Raw genomic sequence first — 21,098 nt, forward strand, 5'->3', positions numbered from 1 at the left:
GTAACAGGGTTGATGACGGCAATGCAGCTGATGTTCTGTATATGGAGTTTCAAAATTAGTTTGATAAAGTGCCACATGATGATAAATTAAACTATGGAATTATTTGTACAATAAATTAGCAGTTGATTTATTTATATAATAAATTAAACACGTGAATTATTTATGTAATCCGTTAAACTATTAAATTTTTAATGTAATGTTTGAAACAATTGAATTATTTATATAATAAATTAAACTATTCAACTATAAATTAAATTATTGAATTATTTGTATAATAAATTACAGTTGAATTATTTATATAATAAATGTAACCTTTGAATTATTTATATGATAAATTAAACACTTGATTATTTACATAATAAATTAATCAATTGAATGATATAAATTAAACACCTTTATTTAATAAATTAATTCTTTGAATTATTCATATAATTCAGTAAATTTGAATTATTTTTGTAATAAATTAAACAATTCATTTAAAAATAATCACTTGAATTATTTATATAATAAATTAAATAATTCATTATAAATTAAATTATTGAATTATTTATATAATAAATTAAACAATTCTTTATAAATTAGACTATAGCATTATTTATATGATAAATTAAACTATTGAATTATTTATACAATAAATTAAACCTTGAATGAATTTTTATAATAAATCAAACAATTCATTTAAAAATAATCACTTGAATTATTTATGTAATAAATTAAATAATTTATTGTAAATAAAAATATTGAATTATTTATATAGTAAATTAAACTTTGAATTATTTTTATAATAAATTATACTTTGAATTATTTTTATATTAACTTAAACAATTCATTGTAAAATAAGCTATTGAATTATTTATGTAATAAATTAAACAATTGACAATTAAATTATTGAATTATTTATGTAATAAATTAAACCATTGAATTATTTATATGATTAAACAATTCATTATAAATTAAACTGTTGAATTATACATATAATTAATTAAATTAGAATTATTTTATAATAAATTAAACAATTCACTATAAATTAAATTATTGAATTATTTATGTAATAAATTAAACCATTGAATTATTTATATAATAAATTAAACAATTCATTATAAATTAAACCATTGAATTATTAATACAATAAATTAAACTATTGAATTATTTATGATAAATTAAACTTTGAATTATTTTTATAATAAATTAAACAAATCATTTTAAAATAATCACTTGAATTATTTATAAAATACATTATACAATTCATTATAAATTAAACTATTGAATTATTGATATAATAAATTAAACAATTCATAATAAATTAAACAATTCATAATAAATTAAACAATTCATTATAAATTAAAATAATCATTATAAACTAAACTGTTGAATTATTCATATAATTAATTATATTTGTATTATTATAATAAATGAAACAATTCATTATAAATTAAACTATTGAATTATTTATATAATAAATTAAAGGTTGAATTATTTTTATATTAAATTAAACAATTCATTTTGAAATAATCACTTGAATTATTTTTATAATAAATTAAACAATTTATTATAAATTAAAATATTGAATTATTTATATAATAAATTAAACTATTGAATTAATTATATAATACATTAAACTATGAATTATTATTACAATAAATTAAACAATTATTTACAAATGAAACTGTTGAATTATTTATGTAATAAATTAAATTATTGAATTATTTATATAATAAAATAAACAATTCATTATAAATTAAACCATTGAATTATTTACATAATAAAATAAATTATTGAATTAATTATATAATAAATTAAACTTTGAATTATTTTTACAATAAATTAAACAATTCATTTTAGAATAATCGCTTGAATTATTTTTATAATAAATTAATCAATTCATTATAAATTAAACTATTGAATTATTTATATAATAAATTAAACAATTCATTTTGCAATCATCACTTGAATTATGTTTATGATAATGAATTGTTCAATTTATTAATTAAACGATTGAATTATTTATAAAATAAATTATACAATTCATTATAAATTAAACGATTGAATTATTTATATAATAAATTAAACAATTCGTTATATATTAAAGTACTGAATAATTTAGATAATAAATTGAACTACTGAATTATTTATATAATAAATTAAACTATTGAATTTATTATATGATAAATTAAACTTTGAATTATTTTAAATTAAATTAAACAATTGATTTTAAAATAATCACTTGAATTATTTATATCATAAATTAAACAATTCATTACAAATTAAACTATTCAATTATTTATACAATAAATTGAGCTATTTAATTATTTATCTCATAAATTAAACAATTCATTATAAATTAAACTATGGAATTATTTGTATAATAAATTAAACAATTCATTCTAAATTAAATATTGAATTATTTATATAATAAATTGAACTTTGAATTATTTTTAGAATAAATTAATCAATTCATTTTAAAATAATCACTTGAATTATTTATAAAATAAACTAAACAATTCATTATAAATTAAACTATAGAATTATTTGTATAATAAATTAAACAATTCATTCTAAATTAAATATTGAATTATTTATATAATAAATTAAACTTTGAATTATTTATATAATAAATTGAACAATTCATTATCAATTAAACTATTGAATTATTTATAAAACAAATTAAACTTTCAATTACTTTTATAATAAATTAAACAATTCATTTTAAAATAATCACTTGAATTATTTATATAATAAATCAAACAATTCATTACAAATTAAACTATTGAATTATTTATATAATAAATTAAACTTTGAATTAATTGTATAATTAATTAAATTTGTATTATTTTTCTTTGATTAAACAATTCATTGTAAATTAAAATATTAAATTATTTATATAATTAAACTTTGAATTATTTATATAATAAATTAAACAATTCATTATAAATTAAACTACTGAATTATTTATATAATAAATTGAACTATTAAATTATTTATATGATAAATTAAACTTCGAATTATTTTTGTAATAAATTAATCAATTTATTTTAAAATAATCGCTTGAATTATTTATAAAATAAATTAAACAATTCATTATAAATTAAATTATTGAATTATTTATATAATAAATTGAACTATTGAATAAATTATATAATAAATTAAACTTTGAATTATTTTTATAATAAATTATACAGTCCATTTTAAAATAAATACATCAATTATTTAGATAATAAATTAAACTTTGAATTATTTAGATAATAAATTAAACTTTGAATTATTTATATAATAAATTAAACAATTCATTATAAATTAAACTAATGAATTATTTGTGATAAATTAAACAATTCATTATAAATTGAACTGTTGAATTATTCATACAATAAATTAAACTTTGAATTATTTATATAATAAATTAAACAATTCATTTTGCAATCATCACTTGAATTATTTTTATGATAATGAATTGTTCAATTTATTAATTAAACGATTGAATTATTTATAAAATAAATTATACAATTCATTATAAATTAAACTATTGAATTATTTATATAATATATTAAACAATTCGTTATATATTAAAGTACTGAATAATTTAGATAATAAATTGAACTACTGAATTATTTATATAATAAATTAAACTATTGAATTTATTGTATGATAAATTAAACTTTGAATTATTTTAAATTAAATTAAACAATTCATTTTAAAATAATCACTTGAATTATTTATATACTAATTTAAATAATTCATTATAAATTTAAGTATTGAATTATTTATATCATAAATTAAACAATTCATTACAAATTAAACTATTGAATTATTGATATAATAAATTAAACTATTGAATCATTTATATCATAAATTAAACAATTCATTACAAATTAAACTATTGAATTATTTATACAATAAATTGAGCTATTTAATTATTTATATCATAAATTAAACAATTCATTACAAATTAAACTATTGAATTTTGTATATAATGAATTAAACTTTGAATTATTTTTACAATAAATTAAACAATTCATTTGAAAATAATCACTTGAATTATTTATAAAATAAATTAAACAATTCATTATAAAATAAACTATTGAATTATTTATGTAATAAATTAAGCAACTAATTAGTTAAGCTATTGAATTATTTATATAATCAATTAAACTTTGAATTATTTTATAATAAATTAAACAATTCATTATCAATTAAAATATTGAATTATTTATATAATAAATTGAACTATTGCACCATTTATATAATAAATTAAAGTTTGAATTATTTTATAATAAATTAAACAATTCATTATAAATTGTATTATTGAATTATTTATATCACAAATTAAACTATTGAATTATTTATATAACAAATTACACTATTGAATTATTTGTATAATAAATTGAACTATTGCACCATTTATATAATAAATTAAAGTTTGAATTATTTTATAATAAATTAAACAATTCATTATCAATTAAAATATTGAATTATTTATATAATAAATTGAACAATTCATTATCAATTAAACTATTGAATTATTTGTATAATACATTAAACAATTGAATTATTTATATAATAAATTAAGCTTTGAAATATTTTTACAATAAATTAAACAATTCATTTTAAAATAATCACTTGAATTATTTTTTATAATAATTTAAATGTTTCATTATAAATTGAACTATTGAATTATTTATATAATAAATTAGGCAACTCATTATAAGTTAAGCTATTGAATTATTTATATAATCAATTAAACTATTGAATTAATTATATAATAAATTAAACTTTGAATTATTTTTATAATAAATTAAACAATTCATTTAAAAATAATTACTTGAATTATTTATATAATGAATTAAACACTTCTTTATAAATTAAACTATTGAATTATTTATAAAATAAATTAAACAATTCATTATGAATTAAACTACTGAATTATTTATATAATTGAACTAATAAATTATTAATATAATAAATTAAACTATTGCACCATTTATATAATAAATTAAACTTTGAATTATGTTTATAATAAATGAAACAATTCATTTTGAAATAATGACTTGAATTATTTTTATAATAAATTAAACAATTCATTATAAATTGTATTATTGAATTATTTATATCACAAATTAAACTATTGAATTATTTATATAACAAATTAAACTATTGAATTATTTGTATAATAAATTGAACTATTGCACCATTTATATAATAAATTAAAGTTTGAATTATTTTTATAATAAATTGAACAATTCATTTCAAAATAATCACTTGAATTCTTTATAAAATAGATTACACAATTCATTATAAATTAAAATATTGAATTATTTATATAATAAATTGAACAATTCATTATCAATTAAACTATTGAATTATTTATAAAACAAATTAAACTTTCAATTATTTATATAATTAATTAAATTTGTATTATTTTTCTTTATGATTAAACAATTCATTGTAAATTAAAATATTAAATTATTTATACAATAAATTAAACTTTGAATTATTTATATAATAAATTAAACAATTCATTATAAATTAAACTACTGAATTATTTATATAATAAATTGAACTATTGAATAAATTATATAATAAATTAAACAATTCATTTAAAAATAATGACTTGAATTATTTATATAACAAATTAAACAATTCATTACAAATTAAACTATTGAATTATTTATATAATTAATTAAACAATTCATTATAAATTAAACTATTGAATTATATATACAATAAATTAAACTATTGATTTAATTATATAATAAATTAAACTTTGAATTCTTTTTACAATAAATTAAACAATTCATTATGAATTAAACCATTGAATTATTTATATGATAAATTGAACAATTCATTATAAATTAAACCATGAATTATTTATATAACACATTAAACTATTGAATTATTTATGAAATAAATTAAACTTTGAATTATTTATACAATAAATTAAACTATTGCGCCATTTATATAATAAATTAAACATTGAATTATTTAGATAATAAATTGAACAATTCATTATCAATTAAACTATTGAATTATTTATAAAACAAATTAAACTTTCAATTATTTTTATAATAAATTAAACAATTCATTTTAAAATAATCACTTGAATTATTTATATAATAAATTAAACAATTCATTACAAATTAAAATATTGAATTATTTATATAATAAATTAAACTTTGAATTATTTATATAATTAATTAAATTTGTATTATTTTTCTTCATGATTAAACAATTCATTGTAAATTAAAATATTAAATTATTTATATAATAAATTAAACTTTGAATTATTTATATAATAAATTGAACTATTGAATTATTTATATGATAAATTAAACTTCGAATTATTTTTGTAATAAATTAATCAATTTATTTTAATATAATCACTTGAATTATTTATAAAATAAATTAAACAATTCATTATAAATTAAACTATAGAATTATTTGTATAATAAATTAAACAATTCATTATAAATTAAATATTGAATTATTTGTATAATAAATTAAACAATTCATTATAAATTAAATATTGAATTATTTATATAATAAATTGAACTTTGAATTATTTTTAGAATAAATTAATCAATTCATTTTAAAATAATCACTTGAATTATTTATAAAATAAACTAAACAATTCATTATAAATTAAACTTCTGAATTATTTATATAATAAATTAAACTTTGAATTATTTATCTAATTAATTAAATTTGTATTATTTTTCTTTATGATTAAACAATTCATTGTGAATTAAAATATTAAATTATTTATATAATAAATTAAACTTTGAATTATTTATATAATAAATTGAACTTTCAATTATTTATATAATCAATTAAACTTCGAATTATTTTTGTAATAATTTAATCAATTTATTTTAAAATAATCACTTGAATTATTTATAAAATAAATTAAACAATTCATTATAAATTAAACTATAGAATTATTTGTATAATAAATTGAATAATTCAGTATAAATTAAATTATTGAATTATTTATATAATAAATTGAACTATTGAATAAATTATATAATAAATTAAACTTTGAATTATTTTTATAATAAATTATACAGTCCATTTTAAAATAAATACATGAATTATTTAGATAATAAATTAAACTTTGAATTATTTAGATAATAAATTAAACTTTGAATTATTTAGATAATAAATTAAACAATTCATTATAAATTAAACTAATGAATTATTTATGTGATAAATTAAACATTTCATTATAAATTGAACTGTTGAATTATTTATATAATAAATTAAACTTTGTTTTTTTTATATAATAAATTAAACAATTCATTATAATTTAAACTATTGAATTATTCATACAATAAATTAAACTTTGAATTATTTTTATAATAAATTAAACAATTCATTTTAAAAGAAACACTTCAGTTATTTATATGATAAATTAAGCAATTCATTGCAAAATTGAACGATTGAATTATTTATATAATCAATTAAACTATTGAATTACTATAATTAATTACAATTGACTTATTTTTATAATAAATTAAACAATTCATTATTAATTAAACTATTGAATTATTTATATAATAACTTAAACTTTGAATTATTTATATAATAAATTAAACAATTCATTATAAATTAAACTACTGAATTATTTATATAATAAATTGAACTATTGAATTATTTATATGATAAATTAAACTTTGAATCATTTTTGTAATAAATTAATCAATTAATTTTAAAATAATCACATGAATTATTTATGAAATAAATTTTAAAATTCATTATAAATTAAAATATTGAATTATTTGTCATATAAATTAAACAATACATTATAAATTAAACTGCTGAATTATTGATATAATCAATTGAACATTGAATTATTTGTAGAATAAATTAATCAATTCATTTTAAAATAATCACTTGAATTATTTATAAAATAAATTAAACAATTCATTATCAATTAAATTATTGAATTATTTATACAATAAATTGAACTATTGAATAAATTATATAAAATTAAACTTTGAATTATTTTTATAATAAATTATACAGTCCATTTTAAAATAAATACATGAATTATTTATGTGATAAATTAAACAATTCATTATAAATTGAACTGTTGAATTATTTATATAATAAATTAAACAATTCATTATAATTTAAACTATTGAATTATTCATACAATAAATTAAACTTTGAATTATTTTTTATAATAAATTAAACAATTCATTTTAAAAGAAACACTTGAATTATTTATATGACAAATTAAGCAATTCATTACAAAAGTGAACTATTGAATTATTTATATAATCAATTAAACTATTGAATTACTATAATTAATTATAATTGAATTATTTTTATGATAAATTAAACAATTCATTATAAATTAAACTATTGAATTATTTATATAATAAATAGAACTATTGAATTATTTACATAATAAATTAAACTTTGAAATATTTATATAATAAATTAAACAATTCATTTAAAAATAATCACATGAATTATTTATAAAATAAATTTTAAAATTCATTATAAATTAAAATATTCAATTATTTGTTATATAAATTAAACAATACATTATAAATTAAACTGCTGAATTATTGATATAATCAATTGAACATTGAATTATTTGTAGAATAAATTAATCAATTCATTTTAAAATAATCACTTGAATTATTTATAAAATAAATTAAACAATTCATTATAAGTTCAACTATTGAATTATTTACATAAATAGAACTATTGAATTATTTACATAATAAATTGAACTATGAATTATTTACATAATAAATTAAAATTTGAATTATTTTTATAATAAATTAAACAATTCATTTTACAATAAACACATGAATTATTTATAAAATTAATTAAACAATTCATTATAAATTAAGCTACTGAATTATTTATACAATAAATTGAACTATTGATTTATTTATATATTAAATTAAACTTTGAATTGTATTTGTAATAAATTAAACAAATCATTTAAAAATAATCATTTGAATTATTTATAAAATAAATTAAGCAATTCATTATAATTTAAACTATTGAATTATTTATATAATAAATTAAGCTGTTGCACCATTTATATAATAAATTAAACAATTCATTTTAAAATAAACACATGAATTAATTTTGAAAATAAATAAAACAATTCATTATAAATTAAACTATAGAATTATTTATATAATAAATTAAACAATTCATTATAAATTAAACTATAGAATTATTTGTATAATAAATTAATCAATTCATTTTAAAATAATCACTTGAATTATTTATAAATAAATTAAACAATTCATTGTAAATTAAAATATTGAATTATTTATATAATAAATTAAACTTTGAATTATTTATATAATAAATTAAACAATTCATTATAAATTAAACTACTGAATTATTTATACAATAAATTGAACTATTGATTTATTTATATATTAAATTAAACTTTGAATTATTTTTGTAATAAATTAAACAAATCATTTAAAAATAATCATTTGAATTATTTATAAAATAAATTAAGCAATTCATTATAATTTAAACTATTGAATTATTTATATAATAAATTAAGCTGTTGCACCATTTATATAATAAATTAAACAATTCATTATAAATTAAACTACTGAATTATTTAGATAATAAATTAAACTTTGAATTATTTATATAATAAATTAAACAATTCATTATCAATTAAACTAATGAATTATTTATGTGATAAATTAAACAATTCATTACAAATTAAGCTATTGAATTATTTATATAATAAATTAAACTTTGAATTATTGATATAATTAATTAAATTTGTATTATTTTTCTTTATGATTAAACAATTCATTGTAAATTAAAATATTAAATTATTTATATGATAAATTAAACTTTGAACTATTTATATAATAAATTAAACAATTCATTATAAATTAAACTATTGAATTATTTATATAATAAATAGAACTATTGAATTATTTACATAATAAATTAAACTTTGAAATATTTATATAATAAATTAAACAATTCATTTAAAAATAATCACATGAATTATTTATAAAATAAATTTTAAAATTCATTATAAATTAAAATATTCAATTATTTGTTATATAAATTAAACAATACATTATAAATTAAACTGCTGAATTATTGATATAATCAATTGAACATTGAATTATTTGTAGAATAAATTAATCAATTCATTTTAAAATAATCACTTGAATTATTTATAAAATAAATTAAACAATTCATTATAAATTAAACTACTGAATTATTTATATAATAAATTGAACTATTAAATTATTTATATGATAAATTAAACTTCGAATTATTTTTGTAATAAATTAATCAATTTATTTTAAAATAATCGCTTGAATTATTTATAAAATAAATTAAACAATTCATTATAAATTAAATTATTGAATTATTTATATAATAAATTGAACTATTGAATAAATTATATAATAAATTAAACTTTGAATTATTTTTATAATAAATTATACAGTCCATTTTAAAATAAATACATCAATTATTTAGATAATAAATTAAACTTTGAATTATTTAGATAATAAATTAAACTTTGAATTATTTATATAATAAATTAAACAATTCATTATAAATTAAACTAATGAATTATTTGTGATAAATTAAACAATTCATTATAAATTGAACTGTTGAATTATTCATACAATAAATTAAACTTTGAATTATTTATATAATAAATTAAACAATTCATTTTGCAATCATCACTTGAATTATTTTTATGATAATGAATTGTTCAATTTATTAATTAAACGATTGAATTATTTATAAAATAAATTATACAATTCATTATAAATTAAACTATTGAATTATTTATATAATATATTAAACAATTCGTTATATATTAAAGTACTGAATAATTTAGATAATAAATTGAACTACTGAATTATTTATATAATAAATTAAACTATTGAATTTATTGTATGATAAATTAAACTTTGAATTATTTTAAATTAAATTAAACAATTCATTTTAAAATAATCACTTGAATTATTTATATACTAATTTAAATAATTCATTATAAATTTAAGTATTGAATTATTTATATCATAAATTAAACAATTCATTACAAATTAAACTATTGAATTATTGATATAATAAATTAAACTATTGAATCATTTATATCATAAATTAAACAATTCATTACAAATTAAACTATTGAATTATTTATACAATAAATTGAGCTATTTAATTATTTATATCATAAATTAAACAATTCATTACAAATTAAACTATTGAATTTTGTATATAATGAATTAAACTTTGAATTATTTTTACAATAAATTAAACAATTCATTTGAAAATAATCACTTGAATTATTTATAAAATAAATTAAACAATTCATTATAAAATAAACTATTGAATTATTTATGTAATAAATTAAGCAACTAATTAGTTAAGCTATTGAATTATTTATATAATCAATTAAACTTTGAATTATTTTATAATAAATTAAACAATTCATTATCAATTAAAATATTGAATTATTTATATAATAAATTGAACTATTGCACCATTTATATAATAAATTAAAGTTTGAATTATTTTATAATAAATTAAACAATTCATTATAAATTGTATTATTGAATTATTTATATCACAAATTAAACTATTGAATTATTTATATAACAAATTACACTATTGAATTATTTGTATAATAAATTGAACTATTGCACCATTTATATAATAAATTAAAGTTTGAATTATTTTATAATAAATTAAACAATTCATTATCAATTAAAATATTGAATTATTTATATAATAAATTGAACAATTCATTATCAATTAAACTATTGAATTATTTGTATAATACATTAAACAATTGAATTATTTATATAATAAATTAAGCTTTGAAATATTTTTACAATAAATTAAACAATTCATTTTAAAATAATCACTTGAATTATTTTTTATAATAATTTAAATGTTTCATTATAAATTGAACTATTGAATTATTTATATAATAAATTAGGCAACTCATTATAAGTTAAGCTATTGAATTATTTATATAATCAATTAAACTATTGAATTAATTATATAATAAATTAAACTTTGAATTATTTTTATAATAAATTAAACAATTCATTTAAAAATAATTACTTGAATTATTTATATAATGAATTAAACACTTCTTTATAAATTAAACTATTGAATTATTTATAAAATAAATTAAACAATTCATTATGAATTAAACTACTGAATTATTTATATAATTGAACTAATAAATTATTAATATAATAAATTAAACTATTGCACCATTTATATAATAAATTAAACTTTGAATTATGTTTATAATAAATGAAACAATTCATTTTGAAATAATGACTTGAATTATTTTTATAATAAATTAAACAATTCATTATAAATTGTATTATTGAATTATTTATATCACAAATTAAACTATTGAATTATTTATATAACAAATTAAACTATTGAATTATTTGTATAATAAATTGAACTATTGCACCATTTATATAATAAATTAAAGTTTGAATTATTTTTATAATAAATTGAACAATTCATTTCAAAATAATCACTTGAATTCTTTATAAAATAGATTACACAATTCATTATAAATTAAAATATTGAATTATTTATATAATAAATTGAACAATTCATTATCAATTAAACTATTGAATTATTTATAAAACAAATTAAACTTTCAATTATTTATATAATTAATTAAATTTGTATTATTTTTCTTTATGATTAAACAATTCATTGTAAATTAAAATATTAAATTATTTATACAATAAATTAAACTTTGAATTATTTATATAATAAATTAAACAATTCATTATAAATTAAACTACTGAATTATTTATATAATAAATTGAACTATTGAATAAATTATATAATAAATTAAACAATTCATTTAAAAATAATGACTTGAATTATTTATATAACAAATTAAACAATTCATTACAAATTAAACTATTGAATTATTTATATAATTAATTAAACAATTCATTATAAATTAAACTATTGAATTATATATACAATAAATTAAACTATTGATTTAATTATATAATAAATTAAACTTTGAATTCTTTTTACAATAAATTAAACAATTCATTATGAATTAAACCATTGAATTATTTATATGATAAATTGAACAATTCATTATAAATTAAACCATGAATTATTTATATAACACATTAAACTATTGAATTATTTATGAAATAAATTAAACTTTGAATTATTTATACAATAAATTAAACTATTGCGCCATTTATATAATAAATTAAACATTGAATTATTTAGATAATAAATTGAACAATTCATTATCAATTAAACTATTGAATTATTTATAAAACAAATTAAACTTTCAATTATTTTTATAATAAATTAAACAATTCATTTTAAAATAATCACTTGAATTATTTATATAATAAATTAAACAATTCATTACAAATTAAAATATTGAATTATTTATATAATAAATTAAACTTTGAATTATTTATATAATTAATTAAATTTGTATTATTTTTCTTCATGATTAAACAATTCATTGTAAATTAAAATATTAAATTATTTATATAATAAATTAAACTTTGAATTATTTATATAATAAATTGAACTATTGAATTATTTATATGATAAATTAAACTTCGAATTATTTTTGTAATAAATTAATCAATTTATTTTAATATAATCACTTGAATTATTTATAAAATAAATTAAACAATTCATTATAAATTAAACTATAGAATTATTTGTATAATAAATTAAACAATTCATTATAAATTAAATATTGAATTATTTGTATAATAAATTAAACAATTCATTATAAATTAAATATTGAATTATTTATATAATAAATTGAACTTTGAATTATTTTTAGAATAAATTAATCAATTCATTTTAAAATAATCACTTGAATTATTTATAAAATAAACTAAACAATTCATTATAAATTAAACTTCTGAATTATTTATATAATAAATTAAACTTTGAATTATTTATCTAATTAATTAAATTTGTATTATTTTTCTTTATGATTAAACAATTCATTGTGAATTAAAATATTAAATTATTTATATAATAAATTAAACTTTGAATTATTTATATAATAAATTGAACTTTCAATTATTTATATAATCAATTAAACTTCGAATTATTTTTGTAATAATTTAATCAATTTATTTTAAAATAATCACTTGAATTATTTATAAAATAAATTAAACAATTCATTATAAATTAAACTATAGAATTATTTGTATAATAAATTGAATAATTCAGTATAAATTAAATTATTGAATTATTTATATAATAAATTGAACTATTGAATAAATTATATAATAAATTAAACTTTGAATTATTTTTATAATAAATTATACAGTCCATTTTAAAATAAATACATGAATTATTTAGATAATAAATTAAACTTTGAATTATTTAGATAATAAATTAAACTTTGAATTATTTAGATAATAAATTAAACAATTCATTATAAATTAAACTAATGAATTATTTATGTGATAAATTAAACATTTCATTATAAATTGAACTGTTGAATTATTTATATAATAAATTAAACTTTGTTTTTTTTATATAATAAATTAAACAATTCATTATAATTTAAACTATTGAATTATTCATACAATAAATTAAACTTTGAATTATTTTTATAATAAATTAAACAATTCATTTTAAAAGAAACACTTCAGTTATTTATATGATAAATTAAGCAATTCATTGCAAAATTGAACGATTGAATTATTTATATAATCAATTAAACTATTGAATTACTATAATTAATTACAATTGACTTATTTTTATAATAAATTAAACAATTCATTATTAATTAAACTATTGAATTATTTATATAATAACTTAAACTTTGAATTATTTATATAATAAATTAAACAATTCATTATAAATTAAACTACTGAATTATTTATATAATAAATTGAACTATTGAATTATTTATATGATAAATTAAACTTTGAATCATTTTTGTAATAAATTAATCAATTAATTTTAAAATAATCACATGAATTATTTATGAAATAAATTTTAAAATTCATTATAAATTAAAATATTGAATTATTTGTCATATAAATTAAACAATACATTATAAATTAAACTGCTGAATTATTGATATAATCAATTGAACATTGAATTATTTGTAGAATAAATTAATCAATTCATTTTAAAATAATCACTTGAATTATTTATAAAATAAATTAAACAATTCATTATCAATTAAATTATTGAATTATTTATACAATAAATTGAACTATTGAATAAATTATATAAAATTAAACTTTGAATTATTTTTATAATAAATTATACAGTCCATTTTAAAATAAATACATGAATTATTTATGTGATAAATTAAACAATTCATTATAAATTGAACTGTTGAATTATTTATATAATAAATTAAACAATTCATTATAATTTAAACTATTGAATTATTCATACAATAAATTAAACTTTGAATTATTTTTTATAATAAATTAAACAATTCATTTTAAAAGAAACACTTGAATTATTTATATGACAAATTAAGCAATTCATTACAAAAGTGAACTATTGAATTATTTATATAATCAATTAAACTATTGAATTACTATAATTAATTATAATTGAATTATTTTTATGATAAATTAAACAATTCATTATAAATTAAACTATTGAATTATTTATATAATAAATAGAACTATTGAATTATTTACATAATAAATTAAACTTTGAAATATTTATATAATAAATTAAACAATTCATTTAAAAATAATCACATGAATTATTTATAAAATAAATTTTAAAATTCATTATAAATTAAAATATTCAATTATTTGTTATATAAATTAAACAATACATTATAAATTAAACTGCTGAATTATTGATATAATCAATTGAACATTGAATTATTTGTAGAATAAATTAATCAATTCATTTTAAAATAATCACTTGAATTATTTATAAAATAAATTAAACAATTCATTATAAGTTCAACTATTGAATTATTTACATAAATAGAACTATTGAATTATTTACATAATAAATTGAACTATGAATTATTTACATAATAAATTAAAATTTGAATTATTTTTATAATAAATTAAACAATTCATTTTACAATAAACACATGAATTATTTATAAAATTAATTAAACAATTCATTATAAATTAAGCTACTGAATTATTTATACAATAAATTGAACTATTGATTTATTTATATATTAAATTAAACTTTGAATTGTATTTGTAATAAATTAAACAAATCATTTAAAAATAATCATTTGAATTATTTATAAAATAAATTAAGCAATTCATTATAATTTAAACTATTGAATTATTTATATAATAAATTAAGCTGTTGCACCATTTATATAATAAATTAAACAATTCATTTTAAAATAAACACATGAATTAATTTTGAAAATAAATAAAACAATTCATTATAAATTAAACTATAGAATTATTTATATAATAAATTAAACAATTCATTATAAATTAAACTATAGAATTATTTGTATAATAAATTAATCAATTCATTTTAAAATAATCACTTGAATTATTTATAAATAAATTAAACAATTCATTGTAAATTAAAATATTGAATTATTTATATAATAAATTAAACTTTGAATTATTTATATAATAAATTAAACAATTCATTATAAATTAAACTACTGAATTATTTATACAATAAATTGAACTATTGATTTATTTATATATTAAATTAAACTTTGAATTATTTTTGTAATAAATTAAACAAATCATTTAAAAATAATCATTTGAATTATTTATAAAATAAATTAAGCAATTCATTATAATTTAAACTATTGAATTATTTATATAATAAATTAAGCTGTTGCACCATTTATATAATAAATTAAACAATTCATTATAAATTAAACTACTGAATTATTTAGATAATAAATTAAACTTTGAATTATTTATATAATAAATTAAACAATTCATTATCAATTAAACTAATGAATTATTTATGTGATAAATTAAACAATTCATTACAAATTAAGCTATTGAATTATTTATATAATAAATTAAACTTTGAATTATTGATATAATTAATTAAATTTGTATTATTTTTCTTTATGATTAAACAATTCATTGTAAATTAAAATATTAAATTATTTATATGATAAATTAAACTTTGAACTATTTATATAATAAATTAAACAATTCATTATAAATTAAACTATTGAATTATTTATATAATAAATAGAACTATTGAATTATTTACATAATAAATTAAACTTTGAAATATTTATATAATAAATTAAACAATTCATTTAAAAATAATCACATGAATTATTTATAAAATAAATTTTAAAATTCATTATAAATTAAAATATTCAATTATTTGTTATATAAATTAAACAATACATTATAAATTAAACTGCTGAATTATTGATATAATCAATTGAACATTGAATTATTTGTAGAATAAATTAATCAATTCATTTTAAAATAATCACTTGAATTATTTATAAAATAAATTAAACAATTCATTATAAGTTCAACTATTGAATTATTTACATAAATAGAACTATTGAATTATTTACATAATAAATTGAACTATGAATTATTTACATAATAAATTAAAATTTGAATTATTTTTATAATAAATTAAACAATTCATTTTACAATAAACACATGAATTATTTATAAAATTAATTAAACAATTCATTATAAATTAAGCTACTGAATTATTTATACAATAAATTGAACTATTGATTTATTTATATATTAAATTAAACTTTGAATTGTATTTGTAATAAATTAAACAAATCATTTAAAAATAATCATTTGAATTATTTATAAAATAAATTAAGCAATTCATTATAATTTAAACTATTGAATTATTTATATAATAAATTAAGCTGTTGCACCATTTATATAATAAATTAAACAATTCATTTTAAAATAAACACATGAATTAATTTTGAAAATAAATAAAACAATTCATTATAAATTAAACTATAGAATTATTTATATAATAAATTAAACAATTCATTATAAATTAAACTATAGAATTATTTGTATAATAAATTAATCAATTCATTTTAAAATAATCACTTGAATTATTTATAAATAAATTAAACAATTCATTGTAAATTAAAATATTGAATTATTTATATAATAAATTAAACTTTGAATTATTTATATAATAAATTAAACAATTCATTATAAATTAAACTACTGAATTATTTATACAATAAATTGAACTATTGATTTATTTATATATTAAATTAAACTTTGAATTATTTTTGTAATAAATTAAACAATTCATTATAAATTAAATTATTGAATTATTTATATAATAAATTAATCAATTCATTTTAAAATAATCACTTGAATTATTTATAAATAAATTAAACAATTCATTACAAATTAAACTATTGAATTATTTATATAATAAATTAAACTTTGAATTATTGATATAATTAATTAAATTTGTAATATTTTTCTTTATGATTAAACAATTCATTGCAAATTAAAAATTAAATTATTTTTATAATAAATTAAACTTTGAATTATTTATATAATAAATTAAACAATTCATTACAAATTAAACTATTGAATTATTCATATAATAAATTAAACTTTGAATTATTGATATAATTAATTAAATTTGTATTATTTTTCTTTATGATTAAACAATTCATTGTAAATTAAAATATTAAATTATTTATATAATAAATTAAACTTTGAATTATTTATATAATAAATTAAACAATTCATTACAAATTAAACTATTGAATTATTCATATGATAAATTAAACTTTGAATTATTGATATAATTAATTAAATTTGTATTATTTTTCTTTATGATTAAACAATTCATTGTAAATTAAAATATTAAATTATTTATATAATAAATTAAACTTTGAATTATTTATATAATAAATTAAACAATTCATTATAAATTAAACTACTGAATTATTTATATAATAAATTGAACTATTGAATTATTTATATGATAAATTAAACTTCGAATTATTTTTGTAATAAATTAATCAATTAATTTTAAAATAATCACTTGAATTATTTATAAAATAAATTAAACAATTCATTATAAATTAAATTATTGAATTATTTATATAATAAATTAATCAATTCATTATAAATTAAACTTCTGAATTATTTATATAATAAATTGAACTATTGAATAAATTAAATAATAAATTAAACTTTGAATTATTTTTATAATAAATTATACAGTCCATTTTAAAATAAATACATGAATTATTTAGATAATCAATTAAACTTTGAATTATTTAGATAATAAATTAAATAATTCATTATCAATTAAACTAATGAATTATTTATGTGATAAATTAAACAATTCATTATAAATTGAACTGTTGAATTATGTATATAATAAATTAAACTTTGATTTTTTAATATAATAAATTAAACAATTCATTACAAATTAAACTATTGAATTAATTATATAATAAATTAAACTTTGAATTATTGATATAATTAATTAAATTTGTATTATTTTTCTTTATGATTAAACAATTCATTGTAAATTAAAATATTAAATTATTTATATAATAAATTAAACTTTGAATTATTTATATAATAAATTAAACAATTCATTTTAAAATAAACACATGAATTAATTTTGAAAATAAATAAAACAATTCATTATAAATTAAACTATAGAATTATTTGTATAATAAATTAAACAATTCATTTTAAAATAATCACTTGAATTATTTATAAAATAAATTAAACAATTCATTATAAATTAAACTATAGAATTATTTGTATAATAAATTAAACAATTCATTATAAATTAAACTATAGAATTATTTGTATAATAAATTAAACAATTCATTACAAATTAAACTATAGAATTTTTTATATCATTAATTAAATTTGTATTATTTTTCTTTATGATTAAACAATTCATTGTAAATTAAATTATTAAATTATTTATATAATAAATTAAACTTTGAATTATTTATATAATAAATTAAACAATTCATTACAAATTAAACTATTGAATTATTTATATAATAAATTAAGCTTTGAATTATTGATATAATTAATTAAATTTGTATTATTTTTCTTTGTGATTAAACAATTCATTGTAAATTAAAATATAGAATTATTTGTATAATAAATTAAACAATTCATTATAAATTAAACTATTGAATTATTTACATAATAAATAGAAGTATTGAATTATTTACATAATAAATTGAACTATGAATTATTTACATAATAAATTAAACTTTGAAATATTTTTATAATTTAAACAATTCATTTTACAATAAACACATGAATTATTTATAAAATAAATTAAACAATTCATTTCAAAACAATAATTGAATTATTTATATCACAAATGAAACTGTTGAATTATTTATATAATAAATAAAACAATTCATTATAAATTAAACTATTGAATTATTTATATAATCAAATAAACAATTGAATTATTTATAGAATTAATTAAATTTGTATTATTTTTATATATAATTAAACATTTCATTGTAAATTAAACTACGGAATTATTTATATAATAAATTGAACTATTGAATTATTTATTTAATTAATTAAACTTTGAATTATTGATATAATCAATTGAACAATTCATTATAAATTAAACGATTGAATTATTTATATTATAAATTAAACTTTGAATTATTTATATAATAAATTAAACAATTCATTAACAATTAAAATATTAAATTATTTATATAACAAATTAAACTTTGAATTATTTATATAATAAATTAAACAATTCATTACAAATTAAACTATTGAATTATTTATATAATAAATTAAGCTTTGAATTATTTATACAATAAATTAAACAATTCATTATAAATTAAACTACTGAACTATTTGTATAATAAATTGAACTATTGAATTATTTATATGATAAATTAAACTTCGAATTATTTTTGTAATAAATTAATCAATTAATTTTAAAATAATCACTTGAATTATTTATAAAATAAATTAAACAATTCATTATAAATTAAGCTACTGAATTATTTATACAATAAATTGAACTATTGATTTATTTATATATTAAATTAAACTTTGAATTATATTTGTAATAAATTAAACAAATCATTTAAAAATAATCATTTGAATTATTTATAA

This window comes from Heptranchias perlo, assembly GCF_035084215.1.
Source record: "Heptranchias perlo isolate sHepPer1 chromosome 15 unlocalized genomic scaffold, sHepPer1.hap1 SUPER_15_unloc_1, whole genome shotgun sequence".
Lineage (NCBI taxonomy): Eukaryota > Metazoa > Chordata > Chondrichthyes > Hexanchiformes > Hexanchidae > Heptranchias > Heptranchias perlo.